Source organism: Cupressus sempervirens, chromosome 1, assembly GCF_028749045.1.
Source record: "Cupressus sempervirens isolate cs-2001-9-10 chromosome 1, ASM2874904v1, whole genome shotgun sequence".
In the NCBI taxonomy this organism is placed as follows: Eukaryota; Viridiplantae; Streptophyta; class Pinopsida; order Cupressales; family Cupressaceae; genus Cupressus; species Cupressus sempervirens.
Window position 1 is genome coordinate 315,070,631 of NC_143118.1, and position 25,949 is coordinate 315,096,579.

A 25,949-nucleotide genomic window follows, 5' to 3' on the forward strand; every position below is an offset into this window, starting at 1 on the left:
GAGGCAAGTGGCATCGTTAATAGGCTTGTAGCTATGGGTCATTTCATAAAAGTATTCATATGTTTAAATAGGTTCAAAGATCTTCCCAATGTGGTTGATATGGAAATTTCCAAAGATACTACCAAGCTTGGCAATAATGATACTCATGGTCAAGTTAATGACGATGCAAAAACTACAATACTTTACTTTGAGATTGAGATTTAATATTTTAATTTTATCTTAGCTCCCGATTCTCATTTCACCTATTATTTCCTCGATTTACCCTTTCTTTATTAACAACATGGGTGGAGAGCTAGATCAAATCAAATTTTAATTTAAAAAGATTTTAAGAGTAACTGGAAGGTGTATAAAGTCATTGATAAGGGCCATGTTGACAAGTACATGAATGATATGAAGGCATTGAACACTAGAATATTTTTTAAAAGAATGCAATATCTGGGGATTGTGAAAAACTTTGTGATGGAGAAGTGTTATTTGTTGTCTTGACAGAAACTATTGTTCCATTGATGACACTTATTATAGAGGGTAAAGGGATGCCTTTTCATTTTAAGGGGCATTGCAAACCATTCATCAAAAGTTTTCTAAACCATAAAGAGATAGAGTTGCGTCTAGTTACAAAATGATTTGAACTAGCTTGAGCTATGCAGGTAATGGAAGGATGTGAAAATTATTCTATTCAAGTTCATCACATTGGAAGGTAGACTCAAAATACTCTACTCTCATATAATTCCTAATCTTAATAATTTTTTCTAGTTTGTCAAATTTAACTTTCACTTCTATTTGAATCTCAATCTATTTCTAAATGTAAGAGTAAGGATGATCCCTCCTTTACTGTTGTCTCATTCTATGTCAATATGACTTATACCTAGATCTTGACCTGCAAGTGATCACTTCTCCATCCTTCATTATATATTGTTTCAACCCTATTTTCTCCATAATCCATCTACTGGCCAATTATTATGTATTGCTACTACCTATGGTCAACAATAGGTAATACCCTCATAAAGGCCAAATACAAAGATCTAGGCTTAGAAAAATCTAATGATGACCAAATTGAGGTTTCTAAATATAGTATTTCACCCTAGTTCACAAAGTCATTTTGTGTTCTTGATAACATTGTTTCTAATTCTCATTATTGGTCCAGAAATTTCCCCTCCCTTGATGTAGTCTACTTAGATTACCTTGAAGACCTTGTTGTCTGTAAAAACAAATTCCCAACTAGAGAGGATACTGATGTAAACATTTAGGTTCTCTATGATTTGGACACACTTAGGAGCATTTTGGAAGATATTTTTGTGTTTTATAATTGTTATAATCTCATTTGTAAATGGCTTATTTGTAACTCAAAATTATAAGGAATCAAATTAATAGGTTGTAGGTTTTAGTTGAAGCAAAGAAAAAAGTGAAGAATTAGATTCTAGGCAAGGTTGATAAGAGGATGGGGAAATTGCTAATGATTCCACTAAAAAATTCAACAACTAGGTAAAATTGAAAGAGTCGATAAAATATCTCAAGAACCAGATTACCATAGAGGAGGAGAAAAATAAAAGTGTGTGTGCACTAGAAGCTATGAAGGGGAATCTCTCTTGTCTCAATATAAATCTAGGGTATTTCTACCTATAGAAATGATATGTTTGAAAAGACCACCCTATGAATTAATTTCTCACACTTGGAGATTGAGGAAAATAAGGAAAAAAGTAGAAAGAGAGATAAAATCTTGGAGGTTGATGCCAAAGATGATGTGTCCTCTTTCAAAGCTTTTTCATTGTCTAAAAAAAGCCTTTGTATTTTATAATTTGAAGGATCTTAATGAATACTAGGAAAGGGTTCCTTATCCCCATATTGGCTTCGTTTTTTTTTTTTTTTTTTTTTGTTTTTGTTTTGATGTAGGTTTACTATCCATGATAACTAGTTTTTTGTTGTTAATAGTTCCAACATATTTTTTTCATTTAGCTAGTTGTTTGAATTTAATTCTTGTGAGTTCATTTCATATCATTTGTTTTGAATTGAAGTTGCATTATTGGTCATGTTTGTACCCTATCCATTTTTGTATTAATTAAATAATCCCTACCTTTGGGGGGGTGAATCCATTATATCTAGTTATCTTATAGGGCTTTAAAATATTTTAGTAGCTATATAGCTTAATAATTAACATCAAAAGATATCACTCAGTGAACTCATAAAAAATCAATGTTACCTTATAGTTATTATGTTATTGTAACCGAGTTGCAGTATAAAATACTTATCCTGAAAATCAACTTTTAACACATAAAACATTCTCTCATTTTTTATTTTATTATTGTAGCAGTATATATTGCATTAACCAATGTCCAATTAGTCAACCACGTGTAACTATTTTTTCATGCACAAGTGCACAAATGTTGCCAAGCATTTCAATGGTTTCTGAGTGATTTAGGAGGCCACACAAACCGATTAATTCAGAAGTTCAATTTAGTTATTGTCGAGTCAAGTTCATGCCGAGGGATGACATGAAAGAAGAAGTAGAGCCTAGCATCAGGAGCTATACATGCCAAGTTAGATAGTTTTTGTAAATATGTTTGAAATGACACAAAAAAATATGTAAACCATGTTTAAAAAATGAATCTTCTACAATCAAATATACGAATATCAATAAATTATTAACAAATAAGTAACCTATAATATCAAACAAAGCAGGCCCTATTTTTGCAATAACATAAAGCATGTATTTTTTATTATAACACTTGTCTTATGTGAATGCAGTTATATCAATTTAAAAGTATTATTTAGAAAAAGTTGATATGAACTATCTCGAGGAGTTCACAAATCTCATGTTGAAGAATGAGAATCTTAACTACATGAGACAATAGTTCTCCTTATAATATGCAATCTAATATGGTGTTGCATGATTGCATGTTACAATGAAGACCAGGAATCAAAATTTTATTTCATTATACTATATAATCCAACCAAAAATCATGCTATGGGACCATAATCACTCATGATAATCTTTATTTTGAATTGGAACATTAATGGTGGAACTGAAATTTTTATGAATTTTGAACATCATTATTCTTCACATAGACCCTTGTTATAGCCCCGCCCCCAAGTTAGGTAACAAATATGTGATTGAATTGACCTCCTTGCAGCAGTGAGACACTTTGATATCCCAAAATCTTTGAGTGCCTAACCACAAGTCGAGATCATCTTTTTATAACACTAAAAGTTTTATATCTATTTGATCTATGAAAATAATAGAAAATAAATAAATAAAAATTATGATCACTTAGAAAAAAAATTGTTATAAAACAAGATAAATTTTTTTATATCATTTATTTATCTAATCATAAAATTAAAGAAACATATTATTAATTATAAAAATAATGAAAAGTATTTAAAATATAAATATAAAAGTTACATATATAAAATTGGGAGAGAAATTGTATATTTAAAATAAAAATATCAAAGTTTTGAAAAAAGAAGAATACAATTTTTTTAACCATCTTCCTACAACAATTACATTTCAATTATATTGTGAACATATGTAATAAAAACTACAACAATATAATCTAACCATTCCAATACACCATTGTATACCACATAACCTGTGAGGAATATACGAGCACCACATGGCCGTATTGAGCCCTGAAGGTTAAACAGGGTTCAAGCAGCAAGAGGACGATGAGCGGGAGTTGCTGGAGATATCATTGCCTTTTAGGGGAGTTTCTCCTTTTCTATTTGCGAAATTATACAAACTGCCATTACCAATAGTTTCACAAAATCAACAAGATCTTTAACATCTCCTTTTGCATCCATGTTTTGTATTTTGTTCATTAAACCTGCATGAATCGTCTGGTTAATAAGCAAGACAGTCAAATAAAGCTCGGGCCATTAATTTATCGAAATGTGTTACGCAGAGAATAACCTTGGTCGCGTAACTGAGAATAAAAATAAATGAAGAATAGCTAAAAGAAGCGTGTGTGAAGTGAATTTGCGAAATTTGCAATCCATTCAAACCAAGTACAAGATCATAAATAGAACAATTAATTATAAATCACGTTTAATTAACACAGCGAATTATAAGAGCTTAAAGCAAACGACTTCATCTCAATTCTATTTTGCATTTAATATCTTACTTTTGAAGAGCTACTTAAAATTTATTTTTAAAATTAATATAGGATTAAATATTCTGAATAATTATTTTAAAATATGTAAGATTTATTTTGTTTAAAATGTAAGCATTTTATATTGTTTTGTCTAATAGTTTATATAAGTTTTACATAATTAAAATAAAATAAGATAAATATTCTTTTATAGAAGACAAATATTATAGATATAAAATTATTAAAGAATCATACTTTTGGAAATAGGGACTTTATTATTGATATTAAAAAATTATTTTTCATATGTATGATAAAAGTATTAAAAATATTAAGATATTAAAAAAGTTTAAAATTCTAAAAAAATACTATTTTAAATAAGATGAATCTAAATTAGCATTTCTTTTAGACTTTTAAATATCAAAATCTGAAATATCTATATCATATGATAAGTCCTTGTGTATGGAAGGAAATAAAAGTTTTGGTCTTGCATTTTCATATTAATTGACTTCTTAGAAATTGCACTACTTCAGCTTTTCTTATAGTATATCAAGATATTTTCATTAAAATGAAATTTTTCATTTTATTTCAATTTTCTTTTGTCCCTCTTTTTTTTCTTGTTGGTCTTTTTCATTTCCTTTTTGAGAATTTACAAAAAAATTCTACTTGTTATACACTAAATTTATGTTTTATTTTATAGTTTACCTATTCTACTTTTTATACACTAAATTTGTCAAAGACAATATGTTTTATAGTTAATACAATGAAAATCTAATTACAAATATAAAACTAATAACCATGAACAAAAATAAAATTAAAAAATTGACCATTTGGTACCCCACAGGATTTTAGTTTTTATGCTAATGTTGCTTAATAGCAGCATTTTGTTTAGGTTTTGCTAGTCTATTTTACAGTCTTTTCTACATATTAGATTAAGGATTGATAGTATCATCAACTATGCTATGGACATATTTTGAATTTTGAATTTTAAGGATGGCATAAGGTAGATAACTATGTTTATTTTCTCTGGGTCTGTGACACAAATTTTGATTTCCTTTTAATATACAAACAAACAATCTTTACTCAATCTTTATTACTCTATCGAGGGATATCAATCCAATAACCTTCTACTACATGAGTACATCTTGACAACCTCATCGCCTTTGTAATTAGACAAACTAATTCTCACCGAAAAACCAAACACTTTAAATCCAAACAAAAATAAATCTTGAGAACATCATAGTCTTCAATCTCTTGATTTGTTCTTCTCATAATACACATTTCTATGTCCAAATTTCACCATTAGCAAGTTAAATTTTAAATATTGTTAATCTTTTTTCACAATAGCTTGATCAAACTGTAATGTCTCATTTGGGTTTGGTCTTAAAAGTTCTTAATTTCCACTTAAAAATTTTATAGATTACTTCGAGTATTTACCCTTTGCTTGAAATTATATGAAATTGGCATTTCTTTTTAAGAATTTCTCAATGCTTGAAAAAAAAAATACATATAAGAAATGATAATTTTCTCTATAAAATAAATAAGAATATAATCCTTCCTAATACTATATGGATTTAGGCATCTTTATTGATAAATCAAATCTTCAATCCTATTATTAGTTCCTGCCAAGGCAGGAATACTAATGCATTCATGTCAATGCAAATATGACATTAACACAAACCAATCAAATCAAAGTATTTAAAAGATTATATGAGATTTCAAATGCTAATATCTTTTTTTAATTTTTTATTATTTTATAAATCACATTTTTCATCCATTCTATTGATTCATACTATTTTTGGTGGGGGAGAAAATTAATTTCCTTCAACAAAAAATACAAATATTTTCTAACAACTTCATCTTGCATTAATGAATGTATTAATTAAAATTTTATCTTTTTCACATTTGTGACAAGTTGATAAGATTTTATTTTTTCAATCATTTTATCTTCCACCTCATACAACATGTCTAATCAATATTAATTATCACAATCTATTAAATATTTTAATTTCTTATTTTAAATATATTTATTATTAATTTTACATTGATGTTTATTTTTAACTATTTGATATAACTTGTTCTTAAAACTTCATGTAATGCATAAGTTTAAATTATACTCTTATATATATATATATATATATATATATATATATATATATATATATAACTAATAAATATGTCTTTTTAATATAATTTCAATATGTTATATCTTTATATTTGAATTTCTAATTTTTTTTTAACTTTGTTTTTTAATAAAAGTAGTTAAAATTTACTATTATTTTACTTTTATAAAAATGAATTAAGTAATATTATTTTTTAATTATATTTTACAATAGTATTTGTAATATGTATAACTGATAAGTGTTACAATTTATAAATTATTTCATTGATTATTATTTATATTTTTTATTTAAACAATTTATCATTTAGTTTAAATACATTTAAAACTTAAATATATATTTTAATATTAAATTAATAATTATATTTTATATCAAAAAAACATACTAAAGAAATAACCACAAAAAAAGAAATAATTCAATTCTAAAAAATATATAAATTATTAATAAGTTTTTATAAACTATCTATTAAAATTAAATAGTTATATTTTATTTCTTATTTATTACATCATATTTATATGTATTAAATCTATTTATTATTTACAAATGTACATATTAAATTATATATATATTATTTCATAATTAAAAATTACTTAATTTTATGAAAAAATTGGAAATACAAAACATTAAATAGTAAATCTTTTCTAATTGTGTAAAATTAAACAATTAGTTCTACTTATAAAATATTTTTATATTTCAATACATTTCATTTTTTCTTATAGAAATGTGAGTTTTAATATAAAAATTAAATTCTTAATTTCATTAATTAAAATATAATATATTTTAATTTTTTATTATAACCATGATTTTATTTTAACTATTTGTTTTATTAAGAAAAATAATTATCTTTAATTCTCTCTCTCTCGCACACACAACTTACGTTGGTATCACTATCTTACTATTTTATCTCTCTTCCTCTTCCTCCTCTATATTATCTATCTTTTTTTTTTCCCCCCTCTGCATATATGTTTATGTTGTTATTGTTTTATAATGCTATTTATCTCTATCTATATCTCTATCCTAGTTTTTGTCTAGTGCTAATGATTAAAAATATGAGCCATCCTATCAAATCACAAGTGCATTTCTAGGACAAGAATTTAACAACAAAATATGAGCAATCTCATCATATCACAAGTGCATTTCGAGACAAAAATTAATGGATTCATTTCTAGGACAAGAATTTAACAACAAAATATGAGCAATCCCATCATATCACAAGTGCATTTCTAGACAAAAATTAAAGGATTCGCAATGTTAATTTAGATTCTCACTCATCTACACCTCTACAACCATTATGCGTTAGGCAGGAACTATGACGCATCATGTCTCTTGTTGATACCCGCTTTACTTTGTGGGCTCCTCTTATAACATATACTTTTATCATTAATGTTGTTCTAACATTCCACTTGCATGCCTCTTACCAAAGGAATAATAATATGTGCAATACTGTCCACGTGAATGATGGGGTTATCCCTCTTGTACCAAGTCCACGTCCTCCGAGCTACTGTCTTTATCACCCTAATTGGTGGTGTAATATGTGCTTGTTGATCCTTTACCACGAATTGGATATTTCACCCCAACCTTCACTAATATGAAACTTTGTTGTATATCCTTCACCCTCGGCAACGTATAACGTCCCACGCTTTTCACCTTTTTGTATTTTGCACTTTAATTTCAATTTACTGCCCTCCGTTCAATGCTCTGTAGTTCAATGCGATACAAGTTCTCACCAAATACGTATTCTGTGAAAGCCATTTTTATATCATTCGACGCCCGCGTCCTTAAATAAGTGCATGGGGCGATGTGACCCTTGGTGATGTCACCCCTGCATGTGCTTAATGCATATAGTGTTGGCTCGGGATTAGACTTGAGCATTCAACATATATTATATTAATTATAATACTAGTAATATCATTATTTCTAGTATTATAATATATTTAGCTTTATATATTAACAATAATATTTACTTCTCATATTTAAGTAATATGTTATTTATTTTTATATTTGTATTATAAATGATATCATAATATTATTCTTGAATATGTACATTATCAAAATATTTATTGTTATTTGATATTATTTATAATTAATATTATATATCTCATAGATTATCATTATATATATTATATTAAATATATCAAAATATATGTACCTATATCATGTATTTATATATCTCATATTATTATTATTATTTAATTATTTCTTATAATTGGGGACATCACACAAACCCTCTCGCAAGAAGTGTCTATACACTCTCTGGCAATCCCCCTTGCATAGAGGTGCTCCACAAATTACTAGTGTTTGATTGATAACTTCACACAATGTTCTACTTTTTCCTTCAATTTACATACTCCTTGCAGTTGTATCATTTTCAATAATCTTAGCGCACTATATACTTGGGCAACCTCCACTTCTATTAGATTAGCAACATGAATCTCATACATCAACAAAAATCCAATAATTTTTATGCTTTCTGTACCTTATGACTTTAAACATGGAAATGTCTTCTTCATATAAACAACTTGTGTTTTGTACATCTATAGCTTATGCACAATGCAAATGCTCCATTACTTGATGTCTCATGGCATATCCTCCAATCTACCCTCTCTTTACCAATCTGCATTTTTTTGCTTCACCACAAAAACCTATGCCAATTAGCAAACAAACCTATTGATGGTTCTCAATATATGCTTCAAAGAACTTGTACAACATTATCTCCATTTGGCTCAAATACCAAGTAAAAAAAAAGTTCAACCAGAGGACAAACCCAAAATGGGTTGTGCAATTACTGAGGTGCAATCTATTAATTTATAATTGTATACACATTAAATTTCACCTTTAGTATTGTAGAGAGTTAATTGGAATAAGGTTCAATAGTTTGCATGTAAATATTTATTTAGTCTTTGTTGGATGGCTAGATGACTAATCTATGGTCTATCCTGACCACATTCATGACAACTAATTAACTTTTTCACATTTTTTCAGTTATTTATGTGATGATGTTCATGTTGATTTTTGAATAGGACAAGGCCAAGTTGATAAAATCATCTCTAAGAACTCATGCTCATCATGCTCTTGCTGCTTTAAGCATGTCAAGGTATCACTCTATAGCTTCCACGATTTAGTACTTATACTTCTCTCGCTCCCTCACTCCTATGAACATCCACTATTATCATTCTTATCATGCCATAATTGGCACTATTATGTCATAGATATAATAGTATAGAAATTTTATTATTAGTTTCTTTTAGTAAAATTATAATATCATACTTGTATTGGAATATTTAGTAGTCATGTAATGTATGCTCTATATGATAAGTTTGTAGAAGTCTTTGAATGTTTCAAGAATCAAGGTGAATGAAAGTATATAATTATATAAGTATATCTGTTAATAGTTCATCTATCACGTCAAACTTATGTATAAATTTATGAATACAAACTTATTTAATGAATTGTTAAATTGAGGAAACAATACTTTTTCCACCCATGTTTGTATTACTGTCACATCTACGACTACCTTTCTCCCCAATTACTACTCATAAAAAGCCCAAAAAAATAATTGCACATGTAAAAATAGTCGATCACTCATGTACTAATAATTGATTGTTTGTTAACTTTCCTGTTTGTTGATTGGTCCATTTGTGCAAGAAGTACTTTTTTTGGGTGAACGACTATTGAGACGTCTTAGTGGTGTGTTCCGAGTGAATTATTCTTGTGTTGAGGAAAAATACAAAGAATAGTAAACTACTCATTTAATTCAAACTTAAACATCTAACCTCCAAATCGACAAAGCTTCAACCGCAATACTATTATGATTTATGTTCCATTTATCATTTATTGCATACACATTTATCTTCCTAATTAATAACTTTCAATGAACAAAAATATAAAACTAAAATTATATTAATAAGTTTTAAATGTACTAATTATATACAAATTATACTTCGTAATAATTTAGATTTGCAATTTTACTCATAAACAATTGAAAACTTTACTTAAAATTTTATTAACTTTATTAATAGCCATAACTAATAGCCATTAAAAATCTATTCTCTATTTTTCATTACTATCACACCTACAACAATCATTTTAAATTTATTTTTAAAATAACTAATGGCCCCATCATCGTCGAACAATTCTTAATGGCCAATTCCATAGAGCTATTTAACAAAAATTAAAAACAAAAGTTAGTATGATTCTATGGAACTACATTCTAGATTAAATGAGCTTGAGCTATCTTGTAGATTAAATGAACTCCATTGGCACATGGTGGTTTTAAAACTAATTTTGAAAACATATTATCTAATTCTAGATAAGGAAATGAAATCGAATTAATTTAAAATAGTTCACTCATAATTATCTCATTTGTTCTTTTTCAGTACTATTTTAATTTAGAAATATGTATTAAAATCTAATATTCTAATTCCTTACATAAATATCTTGTTAAAATTTCTATAAGTCAAAAAATAAATCATTATTTGCATTTTTTCATACTAATTATTTCAAATAATTTCTTAAATGAAATAAAAATTATAGTATTCTACCAAAACTTAACTATGTAGTTTTTAAAGTCAAATATATTGATCCATAATATATATCATTATTGAATTTTAATAAAACATTAAAATAATTATCATAAAATTAAATATTCAATCTAAAAAGGTATACAAATATATTGTAATACTTATTTATGAATAAAATTTATCATAAAAAACTTTAAAATATTTTAAATTAATTAAAAATAGATTTCCATAATCCAAACAATGTTGTTTTACAATTTGATGTTATAAACATTATATATTCCACCATTTAATATACTAAAAGAATTTTCTGATCATAAAATTAAATATTTAATCTAAAAAAGATGTTCAATATTTGTTAACGTTTATACAAATATATTGCAATATTTATTAATAAGAAAAATTTATCATAAAATATTTTAGAATGTATTATATTATAAACTATTATAGTTTATAATGTTTAGTTTTAATGGTAAGGTTGATATTAAAAATGAAAAATAACATAATTTGAGGATATTGATGTCTTGTTTGTATATTTCAGCTTTATAGAATGAAAGAATAGATAACCATCTCCAACTTTAATGTTAAAGCATGACTCTACATTTATATGCCTATTAAATAAAATGTATATAGAAATGAAATTCACAATTACACCTATAAAATTAGTTAGCAACTTTATGGTTTCCTATTGATAATATTATGGACATATTTTTGTTAGAACATTCAGTATTTTAGTAACTTTCTAAATTGCTTATTATGTTCTCGTTAGAACATATAAGCCTATCATCTTAATAAAGAAGAAACTTTAATTCATTTATTATCAATTAATCTAGGCTTTGTAATTTCTTAAATAAATTAAACATTTATTTAAGTCACAATATTATATTTCTTTCTTTAGATTTGTAATGAATTCTTCAATTATTCTATGTTATTTTAATGACATTTGAATTTCAAATCCTATTTTTAATATTCATATTTGAATTATTGTATTAATAAATTCATATAATTAATGGTCAATAATTTCAATAGACCTTCTAAAGATAATCTAGTGGTGACCAAAATTGGATATTTTGCCCACGATGTAGAAGGAGAGTTAATTGATGACATGTTTATACCCACTGGTAGATTATGTAACAATTGTGTTGGTTTTATGATCTTAGCTATGTTGAGAATGATGAGCACAGATAGGTAATGTCAGACACTATATGAAGAGGGAGACATCATATAATCTAACAATAGTATCATGACATGTACACAGTTTTGCGATGGAGTGTAGTGTCTACACAAAGGTTTGGATCATCGGTAGAGGAGTGACCATCAAGATGCTTGGACAGATGAGTAATTGTCATGACTGTTAGATGGAGAAATGCTAGCGTTGTGAGTTTCCATTTTGTAAAGTGATAGTCAATGCACTATATATTTTTATAATAAGTTGTAGTGTATAAACTATTTCATATTTCATAGGTGGATTTGGTGTGAAATCACTATTTTTTCTAATGAAACCTAAGCCTATGCAAAAGTTAGTTGTGTTTGCATGTAACATTGATCAATATAATACAAAGAATTAGTTAAGTTTTTTGTAGGTTGATTTTTTTTTCCAAAGGGTTTCCCATGTAATTTATTTTATAATTCTATGTATCTTGTGTTCTTGGTATCTTCATATTCTTGTATCCTTGCACATCTTTGTGTTTGAAATTTACTATTTCTTATCTCCTAGTGAAGTTGGTGTTTTGAAAATGTATTCATAATATAGATTTTCTGGAAAGTTTTATCATAGTCATACCCATTCTAGTCATCATAGTTGGGCAAGGTTGGTCATTTACACCTATTTGGTTTTAGTAAAGGTTTGCAAAGTTTTTGTGCGTAAATAGAGATTGTTAGCATGTTAAGATGAGTGAAATTTGAATTTTTCAAAAGAAAAAATCTTTGAGTTGTGGAAACTTGAAAATAGACTAGGGTATGTGTAGAATCATGGTGTGCCAAAATGTGGCGATCTAAAAAATATGGAGTTATGAAATACCTCAAAGTATTTTACAAAATCTATTCTAAAATTTTTCCTGCCAATTCTGATACCAAACCAAAATATTAATACCTTTATAAGTCCTAGTATTTCTTTTGATACCAACCCTACATGGTCAACTTTAAAAATGTCCCAAAAACATTTTTTTGGCATGTTCTTGTGTGTTCTTTTACTTCAAACATGTGTCCAATGACTTTTTTCCAACCAAATTTGATAAAATGAAAAGGGTTTCTTAAGAATGTTCTTATATTTCCATAAATGTAATATCTATCAAATTATGAGTTCAATAAATAATTATTATTCATTTTCTAAAGGAGTTATGCATAAACTATTGATTTACACTGATTGAAAAACAAATATAACCTTCAAACAGTATAACATTTTTCGAATCCAAAAGATGGGTCACATTATATACCTTTTCTATTATAAAGAAAATAAAAGAAAATTTAAATTTTGTAAACTTTTGAATTAGTTAAGGTGGTCAGACATGAGAATTTTCTTATTTTGAAAACACTATATAGTAAAAAATTCATAACTAATTATTATTTATTTAGAATAAAAATACCAAAAATGATGTGTCACATCTGGGTTTGAGTCTACTTCTTATATGTAAAATCTTATTGAAAAGTATTATCATTTGATTATGATTAAGGTGGTTTGACATACATATACTTCTTATTTTTGTCCTAAATTTTTTGTACAATTGCATTAAAGTTCAAAATTTTGACCAATCAAATTTTTCTTTCTTTAGATAAGGCCCAATAGTTTAAAAGCTAAATTTAATTTCATACAGATTCTTTTCTCACAACTTTTTGATTGAAATTCTGTAACAAATTTAAAATTGCACGTCAAGTTGACATAACCCTAATTTGCTGATTTTTCATTACCACTTAAGGGCATAGTTTGGTTGACCATGATCTTGCACATACCTGCTAGTTGATCGAGATATGTGTATTGACGTGTCTAGAAACAAACCTTGATATGTGAAATAGGAAGACTAGGATATAGCAGATCAAAATGATACATTACAAAGAGGATTGAGAATTATAGTTTATGAAGATAAAATTGTACATTCTTTATAGAAGAAGTTGGAATACATTTATCAAGGAAAGTCATTGCTAAACAAGATCATCTTGAGAAATAATTTGGAATATCTAAATATTCATAGAGGAATGATAGTCATAGATCATCTAAACTCATCTAATATGATGATTTCATAGTTAACACCTATTGGCTTATTTACTAGTGAAGAAGAATAGTGTATGTTATTACTAAGCTAATTGTTGGATTCATGGGATTACTTAGTAATGGCCACCAAAAGTATGTTTGCCAATTTTAAAATGGCTGAAGTAGTTATTACACTTCTCTGAAAGGAGATATACATGAGATCTTCTAAGGTGGCTAAAGGATTTGTCACCATTTGCAATACATTGAAGAACAAAATGAAAATATGAATATTCTAGAAGGAAGGCCAAATGAAGTTATGGAACTACTTGAAGAATAGTCATACTTGAAAGGATTACAAAGGATGATGTATGTACCTCCATCTGGCTTAGTCGTATACTCCTACAAACACTCATGGTGACATCCTCCTAAAATCATGGATACATAAACCTTGAGTCAAAATTATATATACATTAATTTAAAAGTATGTAAATTCAAAAGTACATAATTTGTACTACACTTTTTTGAAATAAAAGCTTATATATCATACTTGAGCACGAGCCAGTGTCATACATGAGTCTAGAGATATGGTTTTACCATGATGATAACACCCTCCAATGGCCTACAATTACAATACACAATGATGAATCAAAGTTGTAGATGTAATTTAGTAAGCATAAATATGAAACAAATTGTTTTTGAAAAAGTAGATATAGTAGGTATTTGAGGTTGAACCTTACCACTAGAAGCACTGACATGTCTAAAATGGCCAAAAGGCAAAGGACTTGAAAATAGACTATAGTGAGGCCTAGATAGGATATTAACATCCATCCCCTATTTGTAAAAGAAATATATACATTATTATACATGAATCAAAGTTGAAGCTAAGTTAAAAATAACATGTACATAAAAATAGTAAAAAGCATTTTTATCAAAAATTTCATACCATAGGTATTTGAGGCTATGCCTGACTAGTGGATGTATCAAGACCTATAGAAACATCTAACTATGTAATTGATGACAATGCCCACAAAATCAGAAAAAAGAATATATTAGCACATGTTATTAAATTCAAGTTCCAATGTACATTATTTTAAGTGTAATTCAAAGTTTATACCATATGAGGGATGCCAACATCTAAAGGTCTTGAAAAAAGACTATATTGTCTCCTAGGAGGAACAATATCATCCATCCTCTCTAAATTGAAAATAAACATACATTATGGTTAATACAATTATGCATATGTAGACAGTAAATAATAATGTACTTTATAAATTTTAATTAATTTTGTACCTACCACTCTTGATTATCTCCCTCTATAATAAAGGTCAACAAATGAGGACACATCAATATCATCACTAGTAGCACCAAGAGTGGCATACACCTGATCATCAAAATCACCACCCTCAGAAGCATGAAGCATCCTATGCTATATCTGCATCACTCTAGGGGCTTTTGCATATATCCCCACAATTGGTACAAATGTCTCCAAGGGAAAAAATATCCCTCTCTTGAATCCATCATTGTACTAAATTTCCTGAAAGGGAACTCAATGAACTAAGAGAAGATGGAATTTCTTGATGATGGAGAGGTATTGGAACAACTAGTGCATGAAGAGTGAAAAGAGGTTGAGGACGTTGGTGATTCATGTTATTATCACTAAGCTTTTCCCCAAGCCAATCTTAAGGTATCCCTCCATCAACCCACTAAAATAGTTGTATATCAAAATAATTGGGTTTCATACCCAATTCGAACTTTACTTATAATTTCTTAAGAAACTAAATGGGTAGCTCATGATTAGCATGTGGTGGATGGTCAAATACCATCCACCACTGCTCCCAAAAATGATGTGATATGTGGGGGTGTGTACATCATCTAATATTGATACATGGCTTCTTGTCACTTATCTTTTCACCCATTTTTGGGCTCTTAAAATATCATTTTAATTGTTTTTTATTTATTTTCTGTTCATGGACATGTTTATAACATAGGTTGTCAAAATAAAAGGCACACACATTTTTTTGAAATGCTCTAAAACTATCTATGTCATATTCTAAGTGCTTTATACACTATACAATGCCTTGCATGCTATCTGTGAGGTGACGTAGCTAGGAGAGGGGGGGATGGGTTTCACACCTAATGGTCTCAATGTCTCTCATGAGGTCATGGAGGATGCGCTTCATGATCTCTGGCAACTCCTTTGGGGTAGGTTGTTGAGGAGGAATAGGTGATCATGGAGGTTGGGGTGGAGGTGAGGGTGGAGATGGAGGGGCAAGGGTGGGGGTGGGTCCTCACTAAATATGTCATCCATCAAATATAATCTACATATGTATATACATGACAAAATTTTTACATAATTACTATTTAATTAAAAAATCTAAAACATATAAATGTAATTACATTTCTTTAAAACTATTTAAACATCTTAAAATGTATGTCATAGTTAGGGTAAGGGTTTGTAATTATGTAATGGAAACCTATTTTTTCATCTAGATTGGTACTAGGGTTAAGATGTAGGTTATGATTAGGATAATAGTTATGTTTATGATTCACGTTACCAGTATAATTAGAGTTATGATTATGCTTAGAGTTTTGGTTCTAAAGTGTTTGGGTCTATATTACATTTTAATGTTTAGGTGTTTATATTTATGTATACACATGTGTTACATGCATATAAATATTTTTAATGTACACATATTTTATGTATGCATGTGTCTTTTATATTTGAATTAATTTTAAATGTATATATACATTTAAATTAATATATTAGTTATATATATATACATATACATATATACATATACATATACATATACATATATACATATACATATACATATATACATATACATATACATATACATATACATATACATATATACATATACATATACATATACATATACATATACATACATACACACACACACACACACACACACACACACACACACACACACACACACACACACACACACACATTCATCCTAGAAACTCATAGTGTTGGAATATTTACATTTTCACTTTATTTGCATAAAATTTTCTTTTCTTTATATAAATGCTTCATAAGGTATTGAAGTTTGAAAAATATCAAGATGATGGGACAAGTGGTTTAGGAGATTACTAGATTAATAAAATGAATTAATTTATATTTAAATAAATATTAATAATTGCATTTCCACATTTCAAATAAGGATTAGGATTCTATCAAACTCGTAAATTTTATAAATTTAGTTAAACCTAATAATGTGGGTATATCATCCATAATGGATGAGAGATTCATCATAAATAGTAAATATTACAGAGTTTGATAAACTCATGGATGTGGTTTTGACCATCGAGGTTTTTGATAATGCATATTAATGGCTAGAGAAACAAACTCTGATATGACATTTTGGTTAGTGTTATGTATTTCCATTGATGTCAACCTTAAATCTTACAATATGTATTATAGCATTTGACAATAATAATGACTGAGAATAGTTAACAATAGACATTATTTTTTGGATTAAGGTAAAAATAGGTTTTATAAGGAGATCCAAAACCTGAAATAAACCAAAAAATTTGAATGATAACTCTAAATTAACAAAGTGAACACAAAATTATCTAACACTATAAATATAAATAACTTGCGCGTAACTTAAAACCCCTTCAAAATATTGTATTAGACCATTGTATCAAAATCAATCTTAGTTCAGATAAATACTTATGTTTAGTGCTAGCATTAGGGATTAGGTTATGATTAGGATAACAATTAAGTTTATGACTTGAGTTAGCAATATAGTTAGTGTTATGATTATGCTTAGAGTTTTGGTTCTAAAGTGTTAGGGTTTATATTACATTTTGAGTTACGGTTACACTTGATATATGGATTAGGTTTTTAATTAGGGTTTAAATGGAAAATCTTGATCCTAAATGTTGAATCCAAATTCACTAAACAATAATCCTGAATACTAAATCTAAATCTTAAAAAGTAAACCCTAAATCCTATCCTAAAATTATTTCAGAGGAAGAAATTCCTCCAAAATTGCGCAACAACCAATTTTCATTTTTCTTAGTTGCAATAAATTTTTTTATTAATTTTTTGATAAAAACTATTTAGTTTCTATCAAAACAAACTATTCTTCAAGTTTTGATAGAACCTTTTTGTGCCACATAGTTTTGATAGAAACTACATAGATAGTTTCAATCGAAACTATTTATGTAGTTTCTATCAAAACTACCAAGCCTGGATGGGTTTTTTTAACCTCGGTCTTTGTCTTGCTAGTTTCAATCAAAACTAGTTATTTAGGTTTCTATCAAAACTATTAAAACAATGGAAACTTGAAATATTGTCACTGTGACCCCACATATCATTTTTGATAGTTAGGCTACAATTTCAATTGGAAGTATAGAGAGAGGCATCTAAAATTATCAAACTTTGGAAAAGGTATGATTTTTCAAATTTTAATCCATTTTAAATGATTTTAGTTAAATTTTATATGATTTTGGTTTCATTTTATATGTTTTTAGTTTAATTTTATATGTTTTTAAATGTATGTATATATATCATGTACGTATATGTATCATGTATATATGCATATATATACCATGGGTATATATTCATAGATGTATATGTATATGCACATGTGTATATGTATATATATAAATATATGTATGTGTGTGCGTGTGTGAATATATATATATATATATATATATATATATATATATATATATGGGTAAGTGCACCAAGTTGTGGTGCCAAAAAGATGACACCTTTTTTTTTTTTTTCTAGTTTTACATAGTGCACACATGCTATAGTGTGTACGCACTTTGTAAAACAAAAAAATTTATAAATGGGCTGCAAAGCTGCAACCCATTTCATTTTAACTTGATTTTGCAAGATTTCCTCCTCATAGCGTGTATGCAAGTTGAAGGAATTGAAGATTTTTGCCACCTACCTCATCAAAATGTCTCCTGATTGCTAAAGTTTGAGATTGAGATCATGTCGTATGTTTGCTACCTTTGTTTTTGCATTGTTTTGTAGGTTTTTTTCAATTTTTCTTTAAATTTATTTATTTATTTAGATTGCAATTGGTTTCTTATTAGGAAATGTGAATAATGAACTGGAAAATCCCCAACAAGATCAAAACCAAAACCCTCCACCAGATGAGAATCAAAACCCTCCACAATAAGAACAAGAAATTCTAGAACCTGCATCGATTAGAAGACCTCCTCCTGACACACAAGACAACATAATAAACGAAATAGAAAGAGGGAAAAATGAATTAGAAGCACTCATTGGTAGGTTGAAAGCCTGTGGACAAACCAATCTAATGAGAGCACAATTGGCATCCTCCCTTGAGTCCATTATGATCCATGTAGCTTTTGTTAGTGGTTAGTTGGATATTCGGCATGTTAAAAGGGAGGAACAAAAAAGATATTATGCAAACAAATTATCATATCAAGATGTTAAAAAAAAAGATATACCAAATTGTAGTATTTGTGCATTGTTTAGAAAGCCTGGTGAACAAAATACTATTAGAGAGACAACTAAATGGTTCCACATCCATTGGTGCATACACGATGGTATTAGAAATAATTTTTGGGATAGATGGTGGATGGACTTTTATGCCCCTCCCTGCAATAATCACGAGGTCCCAATGTATTTCTTAAAGAAATTGTATTGTGAATTTGTCCTTAGGGAGATCCCCAATTATTTTGATATGTTAGATACTCAAGGTAAAGGTGAGGGGTCATCATTTGAGAGGTCGAGGGCATGTCATGACCCTAATGTAGTTAGGGCACCTATTGGCAAGCCACAAGGTGAGCATGTGATTATTCCTTTAGTTTTGAAGGAATATGTAGAGACCAACACTCTAGGGACTAGTAATGCTTTGACACGGACCCTCATTCATTGCATGAGTCCATTAGTTGAGGAGGAGCCTTCTATGCATCGTGGTCACATGTGCACATCATGCAGATCCTTATGCACATTTGGCAATCATGCTAAGGATAACATGGATGATGGGCTAGTCACTGATAAGTTCCTAAATGAGACATTTGGGATTGATACATAGGTAAATTACAATTATAATAAACTAATTTGATCACATTTCATATGTATAGTGAATGACTAATTAATTAGCATGTATTGACATTGTTCAAAATTCAAGGTCAGAGTGTTAGCGGCCCTAGTAGAGATCCCCCAACCCCATTTTTTGTCCCGTCGACAAGTGTAGAGGTGTGTATCAATTTAATCATTTAAATTAATACATATATTTATTAAGTAATCATATGAAGGATTTACAAAAAAATTATGCATGTGCATCAGTTCTCTACTGGACCATCAACATTTGCTAGGGACTCCGAGCCTAGGTGTGATATGAGCTTCATAGAGGTACATTTGTTTCATGTTAATTTAATTCATTTGATTAGATTTGTTTCATGTTTCATGTTACATATAATGTGTATTGTATGACATACAACTCTTGACATCTGAGACTCCTCCTCATCTTTAACAGTCCATCGATCGTGGAGTTGCTACAATGATGGCTAGTTCAGAGCCATTGAGTGAGGTATGAAAGAATTTTCTTGGATTTAGTTGTTGTTTATAATAGTTAGTATCAAAATTTCTAATGTTATTTATAAGTGATTATATTGATTGAATTTTTGTAGGGCCTTGTTACACCCGATCATCTGTGAGCCTTTGAGGTGGACTTGCAGAGTGACTATTTGATGGCAGTAAGAAAATAATTAATTTTGTGTGTACATATATTTGATTTCAATGTATAATAATTATTGATTCATATCTACTTTGTTTGTATCAGCTTGAGTTAGAGAAGAGCCTAAACAAGAGGACGAGCGAGCATGTGAGGAAGACCCCATCATCCCATCATCTCCCTCCACATGACAACCAAAGACCTCTGGGGATTTGTTTCCTTCCCCTCATGGGAAGGAGAAGATATGGTTGATAGACACACATGTATAGGCATCAATGGACATATATGTTGGATTTTATGTTAGTGGACATATTCGATATACATTTGATGTATATAAGACATATTATATTTGATATATGACATATATTTGATGCATGACATTATTAGACTTATGACATTATTGGTTATCATAATATATAATGAGGTTGCATGGATAATTGTACCCACACCTCTAGTAATCGTACCCACATACCCAAGTACTAGGTATACGTATCCCAAGTGTCAGGTACTCATTAGAGAGCATCATAGCTAAGGACCTTGATTGAGATTTCTAATTATTATATTCAATTTTTTGTTTGTGTATCACCTCATTGTTTATCGAGCTTAATTCAATATCTAATCAATTCAAAACTTTGATAGAATATTGATTAACAATAAACTTTATCACTATTCAAGCACAAGTTTATCATTTCCAATATGTCATCATCATATGATTTATGATCTTGTTCATGTTTAAAGTTTTCCTTCTCTATTATTTGTTTATCAAGCTTAATTCAATACCTAATTAGTTCAAAACTTTGATAGAATATTGATTTACAATAAACTTTATCATTGTTCAAGCATAAGTTTATCATTTCCAATATGTCATCGTCATATGATTTATGATCTTGTTCATGTTTAAAGTTTTCCTTCTTTGTTATTTATTTATCAAGCTTAATTCAATACCTAGTTTGAAACTTTGATACAATATTGATCAACAATAAACTTTATCAGTGTTAAAGCCAAAAATTTATCATTTGCAATATGTCATTTTCATATGATTTATGATCTTCTTGTTCACGTTTAAAGTCTTCCTTCTATGTTATGCATCTAAACATTTATCATAAATTATTATTAAAAGCATATAACAAATCTGAAACTGAGAATAATACATTACATTTGCAAACTTTATCACTATTCTTGATTTTAAAAATCTTTTGTCATGACTCATAAAGTCAGGTTTTTTATAAATATAAAAGTATAATTAAAAATAAAGTTTGACATACCCAAGTACCCTCGTCCCCTATTATTAAAAATATTTGTACCCATACGTGTACCCTAAGTACCCCAAGTACCCCCAACCCCATGAAACCTTGTATATTATATGTTTTTTCATGTATAAAATTATTGGTTAACATATGGTAGTGAACAGATTATCCTCCGAAGAAATAAATACAAATTAACTCTAAATGCCAAGATAAGAAGATTGAATCAGCACTAATAGTTGGATAGGTTATCATTGAATTGATTACATTCCTCTAAATTTTATCAAGTACAAGTCCCTATACATGATTTACAATGAATTAAATATGGATTCTTTTAACCAAAAAACACAAAAGGTTTATAGACATCTACTTATAAACATGAAATAGATGCAGAAACTAAGTGACTAAAAGAAAAGAATAGGAAATAACACAAAGTCTATTTGTCTAGATGCTGCATTACAAAATGAATGAAAATACTGAGAAAGCGAAGAATTAGAACTTTAAAGGTATCTTCAAATCAAATATATTCTGGAAATAGCGATATTAAATGCCTTTAGAGAAAATTGAAAGTTACACCAAGATAAATATAACAGTCAGTGGAAAGAAATCTACCCAAACTCAAAGTTTTGGTATACAATTTTCTCCCAAATCTCCCTTCACTAACATGTATAAGATTACATAGACCTCAACACATATTGCATCAGAATCACTATCTAAAATAAAATAGAATCTCCCTTCATTATAGCTAAAATCAAAATTTCCTATTCTTACTAACACAAAGTTCATAAAACACAATAAAAATCAGCTCTCCTATAGTCCTAGAATCTATTGTCTCTCTTTCCTACTGTAGCACCCCAATCTACCTCCGAGAAAGAAAAGTGGAGCCCTCTACCTTTGGCTCTCTCCCTTTATATAAGTTTTCATCTTTTTGATGGGTCTTATTAGTTATAATAACCGATTCTTGAAAGAAAACCACCTCCCTTTGTTCTCTTATACTTCTATATGTGCGTAAAGCTTAATTCATAATTAAACATTTTATTATGATTCAATTTTAGCATTACATTGGCTTCTTTTGTATGGAATGGATAGCATCTTCATATTTATATTTGGTTAGGAAATAAGTAATGACACTTGTTTAAAAGAATCTTTGTACTTTGTATATTAACCTCCATATGTCATTGTTTACCAACACCACATTTTCTTTTCACCACATTCTTTGGGTTCCCACAACTTCTACTTTGTGACAGTCATTTTTTGATGAGGAATACAAGGCTCAACCTTGCTGAGGGTGCTCCATAAATTGTGATTCCTTCAAATCTTTAATAACTTGACTTGTCATGAAAAATTCATGCCTTCTATCTCAATGCCGTGTCTTTGAGTCTTCATACATTGGCTTGGGACAATGCTAACCATCTTAGCAGCTCAATTACTTCCTTATCTACATCCTTCATCTTAGTATTTTGTGTCATTTTCTTGTGATAGTAGGAGTGAGTATTTTGAATAATTTTTTTTCTTCTTATCCATATTAAAAAATTTTGACAATGAATTATGATATTCTTGTCCATATGAAGGATTTTAATATACTTTCTTAAGATGAATTTTGATCATCAACCTTCTCTATAGCCATGTCTATACCTATTCTCAAACATTCCTCCTCCCAATCTGTATTAATGACTGAAACATTTTCACCACCAGTCCAACTCGAGACAAAGGAAAATACATTAGTTGGTGTTAGTTCAAAATTTCTTGTACACTCATATCTCCCTCAAGATCACAAGTGTTTTGTTGCTTATACAGTGGTTGTCTTCTATGGCTTGGAGAACCTTCCATGAAATCTAGCACCCATTCTTTTTACTTTGTCTGTGAGTTCTCCTAGGGTCAGATCATGTTCAATGCAAGTGCATAGATGTTTTAACCAACACTTGATGGATACAGGTTAAACTTTAATTTGTCTATGCAAGGCTCGATCCAATCCCATTAGCGGAGAGTTTATACTTCTAGTATTTGAAAGAAGAGTCATCATAATAAGTTTGATCTAATGATCTTTTTCTGTACTTGGGTCACTGGCTTTGTTTTTAAACCCACAGTTGGACTAGTGTAGAGCAAGGAGGGACGATTCTACAGTGAGACTAATGAATTCTCCCTAGAAAAGTTTGTCTCTTCATGGTAGAAGATGAGCATCAATATTCTTTCTTTTATTGAAATATGAGACTCCTCCTTGTTGAGGCTTCATGTTAAGTCCAACTTCTCAACTCGGGATGTGCCAATCAAATGGTAAATATGAATTTACAATTCTTCACACTTGTGTTTCTACTTGTGAGTGTTTCAAAGATGGAGATTATGGCATTGAATCTCACCTTTTAATGTTAAATTATAAACTCTGATTTTCATTTGGGTGTTAAAAACCACCAAACCAATTTGTGCCTCTTAGAGGGGATCGAGGGTCCCAATTAGTCATTGTAGAATGGCTTTTCTTTCTATTATATCTTCCCATACTTGGTGGAGCAACTAACCTACATCTTTCATGTGAATGGCTTGATGGAGATCAAGATGCTAATCACCCTAGAGTGATTCCATCCATGAGATAATGTACTCGAGTCTCTTTATTCATTCTAATGAATCTCCACCAATATTCAAACAAACAAGTTATGATGAAGAAAGAGTGTATCTACATTATTGTATTTGGCCGTGGGAATAGAAAATGGGGAATAATCAATACATCCCAGAATAATGAGTGTCTCTTTTTGCAACCTAACATCATCATTCCTCATATTTTTAGATTCATCTACTTTGTATTTAAAATTGCACTACTTGTTGAGTGAATGTATAAATGCTTTTGGTGCCTCTCATGATATTAATGGTAGCCAATGCACTTTATTCTCTTCTTCCAAAACGTGATAGTTCTGCATATTCTTTAAGTCCATTTTCCTAGCATACCTCATGAATTTGGTCTTCACAACTGGTACCATGAATTGAAGAAAAGATCTTGAGTTTCTACTTTTAATCTCTATAAGTTATCAATGTCCAATCATCTCATGATAGACAACTATAATTTCCATTGCTTTGTATATAAAGATTCAATGTATTTTTTCTTCTTAACACTTAGCTTGAATCTCCCTCAATGACATCACACATGGTGATGAAGGGCCACACCACCCTTACTAACTCATAACCAAAAATGCAACAATGGAGACAAAGAGAGATAAAATTTTTCCCAAGAAATTTTATTGTACTTGAAATTCCTTACAAGATCCACAAGATGATATCATAGATATGACTTCTTCAAAAAGAACTTTACAAATTCTTCAACATAAAAGAACTCCCAAATAAGAATTTCCACAAGAAGAGTCTTCACACCAAGAGCTTCACCAAGAAGAGCTTCCCAACTAAGAGCCTTCACCTCCAAAGCTTCCACCCAAGAACTTCTACTTGAAGATCTACACCTTAAGAGCTTTCACACCTTGAAGCTTGACCTTCCAAAGCTTGATCAGAAATGCTCATATGCCTTACTTAAATAGGCACTTACCACCCAATGCATGATTTATCCACAACCTTCTACAATTCCACCTACACACCTTGATAAATGGAATGACAACCATTTTTATTTTATTTTTCTAATATGCCACCTATGCACCTTGAAAATAGAAATTCTTTTTTTTATTCTTCTTTCATTCTTTTTCCCTTATTTTATTTTTTTATTATTTTTCCTTCTATTTTCATCACTTTCTCTCTCCTCCACAATTTTTTCTAAATTTTAAAAAAAAAATTCCTTTCAACATGCCCCCTTTATTTCAGATGCAAGATGCTCCTGCATTAGACTCTCCAAGTTTGAAAAGATGTTCTAGTAACTAGAAGAACATCTTCTGAGATTTAGCACATAAATCCCAAACTAGTTCTTTACATAAATGTCCTCCAAGTCTACAACTTGCACACTCTTTCCCCTATTTCTCTTCTTCTCCTTCACATCCACCACAGGTGTTCCATAGGTTTTCTTCCTATGCTAATTTCAAATCTTCTCAGAATATGCCAACTCAACTCAATTGCCAATACTTAGGTTCCTCCTATTGAGCTCTTCATTCTGCAAAGGAATCAAGGAAAACTTCC